Below are 5,997 nucleotides of genomic sequence, written 5' to 3'. Positions count from 1 at the left end.
GGACTCTTCAGTGGAAGAAGATTCCATTCTGGCAGAGCCATTTCAATATGGAGGAGCACCACCATTGCAATGGTTGCAGTGCCTTGGTTTTGGGTCCATTCTTGCTTGCGTGCTCAAGCTCTTTGCAGAAATCAGAAGCAATTTAATTGTCCTACACTCCTCAGTGCCTCTGACTACACTCCTGTGTAGTCACACACTCCTGTGCAGTCACACACTCCTGTGCAGTCACACTCCTGTGTGGCACACCCTATTCCTGCAGTGGTGCCACACAGAACTTCCTGCTGAGCCCCATCTTTGTGTCTTCCAGGAGCTCACCTGCAAATTTTCTTCAGCTTCTGGATTTCTGATTCCCACAATATCTTCCATAAAGATGTGCACTCAACCCAGCTTTCCCACACCAGCACTCTGTGTCTCTTGGGACTCGAAGCCTGCTCCAGGGGCAAGCCTGGAGAAACAAGGGTGGTCTGAGTTGGGGGTGTCCCTGCAGCCTCCTCGAGGCTCCAGTCCCATCCTGTCATGTTCAGGCAGCACATGAGAAGACACAGCAAAGACTAAAACCAGCACTAGAAGCTGGAAATTAGATCAAGGTGCTCCAGCCCCAGCTGTCCCTGGACAGGGACAATTCCTGTTCTCCCTGTCCACAAGAAGAGACAGTGCATGGCATTAAAAAGCCATTATGGAATGGTCCTGGAATGACTGGGACAGACTGAAGGCAACAGGGAGACACAAGGTAACACAGGAGCTTCTCCAAGGATGTTGATTCCAACCCAGGGACCCTGTAATCCCATGCTACATCCCAACCTGCTGCCATCCCCCCATATACACACCCCTTTGGGGAGCATACCCTGGCAAGCTCATCCCAGCACCCTGTGCCTGCTGAACCAGCATTCCTGAGACCTGCCCCCAACTCAACCAGCCCTGTTCCACCACTGTGTCCCTGCCTCAATCAGTAAATGCTGGACTGATGCCAGAGGGATGTGTGTTTCCTGGGTGTCCCCATGCACTGGCTATGTGTCCCTTGGTGTCAAGTCCAGTCAGAACACACCCATGTCTTGATGGGTTTGTGTGTCCTATGGATCTGCATGTCCAAAACTAGCACACATCTCCAGGGATGCAAGAAATGAATGAGAAATTAAGTAATTTTTTAATCATCTGTCATTCTATAAACTGACAATATTTCACTGTTGATCATCTTTTTTGCTTCTTTTGTTTTTTCTCGTGTTTGTGATTTTGGCTCTTTTCCAGTTCTCTTCCATTTCCAATGTGTTGCTTCCTGTGCTGCTGCTGCTCCTTTTTCTTTCTCTTTTTCTTGCTGCCTTGACTCTCCAGAGCTGGCACTGCTGCTCTGCCTTGCAGCTTGACTCTCCAAAGGCTGAGGCTACATTTATCTGCACACACAAAATAAATTACATTAATTCAAACAGTCACCATTTCACCGGGATTTTTCTTCCCAAATTTGGTCTGGGTTCTTTTTTTGCCTCTGCATGTGTTTACACCAAAACTTCTCTCAGCTGCTGACATAACACCTGACAACACGTGAAAGGTTCTGCTGGAAGGCAGGACAGCTGCTGCTTTGTGAGTGTAGAACACACCAGAAAGATCAGTCTGCTTCCACCCCTTGTAGCCTATGATCTACCAGACCTGTTGATGGATTCCAACTGGTGTATACTGGCCTCTGCTGGTACCTGACACCCATTTTTAATGTTTACTGTCCAAATCTGTGTGCTCACTGCACTGTGTGTTACTGAGGATGACTCTGACTGATCAGAATACTCACAACAGAAATGTTATAGAAGCTCAAGAGAAAGACTTCAGTATTTGTGTGTCTTTTATATCCCCAATCTGCAGATTTGCTCACTGAAAAGGTCCCTTTGTCTTTTCAGCAGAGAGAGATGTTCCTCAGATTGGAGGAAACACTCTTCCAATACTGTCAATAATTAGAGCAGTGCTGATGAATTAGTTTTTAACCCCCAAAAGTAAGAATGTTTGGGGGGTTACAATCCACTATAAACTCTCATCTATAATTAATGGGTGAATACTATCTGGTTTGGGGATTTCACTGGTGTAACCTTTGAAGATGTTGAGCTGGCTGGATCTAATGTTTCAACCAGTCACTTTTCCACTCTATGGAACAGTGAAGAGTCACCAATCTCCAGGTTAATGAATAAACCACATTTCAAAGCACTCCAAATTAAACTAAACACTGACATTTTTGAAGGCCAAATCTCTCTCTGTAGCCATATCACCAGAAGAAGGAGGCAACAATTTTCCTTCTGCACATGGTCACTACATGAACTAACAAAGGTTAGAGTAGAAAAAATAAATTTTGACAGCTAGAAATGAATTTTCTTTGCTGTTACTGTTGTTGGCCTGAACTTGCAGGTTCAATTGCAGGACAATGTTGTGTGCTCACAACACCTCACCAGGTTGTTGGTTGAGGATCCTTGGAAAATCATACAGAGACAACTGACAGAGCTCTGCAGCTCAAACACCTTCTCATTTACTGCCACTTAATTGGCGGCTTTTTGTATTTCTAACCCTCCCCAGCCTGTCTTCAGAACACCTTTGCTTAAAGAAATAGTGACAGTCCAATTTTCTATCAAATTACCTCAGCCACTAACTTCTGGGTGAAATTACTGGCTAGGAGAGAAGTCAAGAATTCAGGCCAGTAAATGGTATAAAATGGTTCATCAAGAGGAGACTACTGTGAGAGGATGAGAGATGGGATGTATTTATTATTTGCTAAAACTGCAGGCATTTAAAAAATGAATTTATCATTCATTTCACTTGCATTAAGTTTACAGTCCTGGAAAAGTGTCATGTCATAGAGGTTACAGATAGGGCTGGCTCCTATGCCTCAAAGGCTCTAGGAATTCACCATCTCTCTCAATGATGTTAGGACCATTTATTCAGCCATCTACATATTTGTTGGGGAAAAAAAAAACACATCAGAACCCAGAACCATGAAAATAAAAAGTCCTTTCTCTGTGTTGGTAACTACAAGTCTGACACAGCAGGCTCAGCAGGGACCAGCAACTGAAGGGGCCTGGATCTGACCTAAGCAGAAAATGTAAAGTAACTTCTCAGCTTATGTATTTAATACAGCTAAAGACTGGAAATAAAGACCATCACTCCAAGCAAAAAGTTCATGGTAGAACTGTAGTAACATTATTATTTCAGCCAACAGAAACATTCAGTCTTCTTTTCTCAGTTAATCAGTTACCAGCCAATGAAATGGAGTACACAAGTAAGTCCTATGGTTATATAAAATATATTAATAATGTTTTAATTATCTTATATCCAATCTGTAAGTGACTTCTAAGTAAATACTGCTAAATTCCTTTTCCCTGATTTGGGAGAATGTGAGAAAAATATGTATTTTGAGAAGAAATCTCTTCAATTGGTGTTCAATACTTCATGCAGCTCAATGGACATGGGATGGGTTTTAATTATCAATTCCTCCAGACAACTGCAGTCATATAAAGGTGTCCCAGAGACAGACACTGACCTGATTTTCTGGCCACATGTGTGCACTGTCTCACACACACTGAACACCACAATTCTTGTAGCATGTAAGGTTCTCAAGACATCACAGCACATGCATTATTCTCTAAGTGCCACCATTTATACAGTCTAGTTTCATGTAAGGGCACCATTAGACATTAAAAACTAGCTTTAAGTAAATAATAATAATAATAAAAAAGCAAAGGGCATCCCAAAGAATATTTCCATGAAGGAAATACTGTGAAACAAACATGGGATTTTTGCTACTCTTGTGATTTTTGCCTAGTAGGTAGACCCTACAAGGTAAAACAATACAAATCATGCAGAATTAGATAAAACTAAACACAAAAACCAAACAGACAAGCTTCTGTGTGTCTAAGTAATCAAAAAGCAGCTACTGTGAAAGAAAGGACAAAGTTAGCAGTTCAGGTGAGCAAAGGAAGCATAAATAACTCAAACCTTTCTTTGCATGCAGCTATTTGAAAACTTTGAAAAGACCACAGTATGCCAAAAGGAAGCACTTGTGACTTGAAGGTGCATTTGTTTTGGTTTTTCGTTTTATTTTTCTGATGTTTTGTTTTTCCCTGAATTGCATTGGCTTTCTAATAGGAGGGTTTGATATGTTTGCTATTAATGCAAGAAATTGTATCAATTCAGTTTATGATCAGAGGCCAAAATTGCTTTCAGGAACAAGTCAAGGTAGTCTGTCTGCAAAGGAAAACCACTGAAAACCCTAAAATTCCTGTTTAATAAGTCCAAAAAGATACACTGTTCTGCAGGTCTGAGGCAAATTGTTTCCAATTATCTCTAGGATGAATGTCTAGGGGTGAGATTCTGAACTTCAATTGAACAGAACTGTCACTGTGTTTCCATTATGCCGTAGCCAAGAGCAGAAAAATAATCCATCAGAGTATTATGTGTAATCAAACAATGTGGATTTTTTCATTATTACTTTGTCCCATCCTTCACCATGATTTTACATAGTCTGCTGATAGCAGAGAGGCAGACGTGTGCCAAGACCCTGACTCAACTGTCAGATCTTGTCAGACATCAACACCATTTCTGTTGGGGAGCCAAATTTCCTGAAAGGCATTTAGGACTTAGTAAGAAGAACATAATTATGGTATAGCAGGAGATGAGTGTCTGACATGGGGCAGTTGGTGAGTTCGTTGAAAAGAAGCACCTGGAAAACAGGAGCAAAATCACCATGGGGCAAAAAAGAAGATAGACATGTTTTTTATTTTCCCTAGAGTGAACCAGTACAAATATTTTATGTTACTGTTTCTGTTAGAAATGCAAATTTAAACTGAAAGACTGCAGGTTAACACTGGCCCTGAATGAGTCTTCAGAGGACAAAGGAGAGATGCCAATCAGAGGCTGGAAAAGAAAGTAAATAAATGAGGGAGGAAAAAAGGCAGAAGAGATATCTGTGCTTTGATATGGGTGACATGAGAAGGAACAGAATTGCTTTCAAAGATTTTCTAATTATTTCATACAGTTTAATGAGGTTTCTATCCCAGGAAAATCAGAAGGGCATGACTCCAGCAAATTCTTGTGCAAATATGACCAAGTGTACTTCTCATCTCAAAGCCCAGATAACAGTCACATTCACAATTTAATGATATTATTAAATTTTCCCCCTCTTTTCCCTTAGATATACCTTACCTTGCCTATACCAAAGTTAGGTACCCACTCCTATGGTGGAATCATCCATGGAAGAAATTCTAGAAGACTATTTCCTGCAGCACCAGGCAGTACTGTAGCGTATCATGAATGCAAATGGATGGCAACTACCCCTGTGAGAAATAAAAACTGACTGCAGTACATGCTCAAATGCATGTAAAAACAATTTCATCACCAACCCCTCCACTTCCTGCACACCCCATTGCAAGTTTCTCTGCACCTCAGGTGTCAAATCCAACCTGGGGCCCTCAGGTTTGTAGGGAGGTGACAGAGAGGGATGATGCTCAACAGATTCCTAAAACACCTGTGTGAGGTATCAGCACTATCAGGATATATTAAACTATTTTACTGTACCTGTAATTAATGCTCAATCTTTTTTCTCATCAATCTTAGACAGCATCCAGTGAAATGTTGTATGTTGCCAGGGAGAAAATTCCTTGGAAAAAAAAGAAGAACACAGTTCCCTTCTTCCAACTCAGTAGGCTGGGTACCCTGAGGGCTGCTGGTCTTACTGTTAAAGACTGTGGCATTAAGTACCTCTGCTTTTTCCTCATCATGTTATAGATGGGCTTTTGGAGGCTGGTCACTGAATTAATTTTGAAATTAAGGGGTTTTTTTGTTGTTTTTTTTCATGAAACACTAAGTTTTTATGAAAGGCTTTGCCACAATAATTTTCAATGGCTATTGAGCTCAAAGTGTGCACAAGGAAAGAGTGTGGGAAGGGAGCTTTAGCTGTAAAAGCTGGTTTGATTTGTTGGGTTTTTTTTTGGTTTTTTTTTTTTTTTTTTTTTTTTTCCTGAGAGCTACTTC

The 5,997-nt window shown here is 41.1% G+C and overlaps 1 long non-coding RNA gene across 1 annotated transcript; it reads right to left on the bottom strand.

The window, feature by feature from the left end:
• Positions 1–1,221: 1,221 nt before the first annotated feature.
• On the bottom strand, positions 1,222–5,954 carry LOC135282395 (uncharacterized). Its single transcript, XR_010348593.1, has 2 exons — positions 5,170–5,954; positions 1,222–1,388 (listed from the first exon to the last, which is right to left on the bottom strand). It is a non-coding gene; the product is annotated as an uncharacterized LOC135282395 (long non-coding RNA).
• Positions 5,955–5,997: the final 43 nt, after the last annotated feature.

Source organism: Passer domesticus, chromosome 1, assembly GCF_036417665.1.
Source record: "Passer domesticus isolate bPasDom1 chromosome 1, bPasDom1.hap1, whole genome shotgun sequence".
Taxonomy (NCBI): Eukaryota; Metazoa; Chordata; class Aves; order Passeriformes; family Passeridae; genus Passer; species Passer domesticus.
Note: the sequence above shows the minus strand (reverse complement) of the source record. Positions and strands in the feature narration are given on the sequence as shown.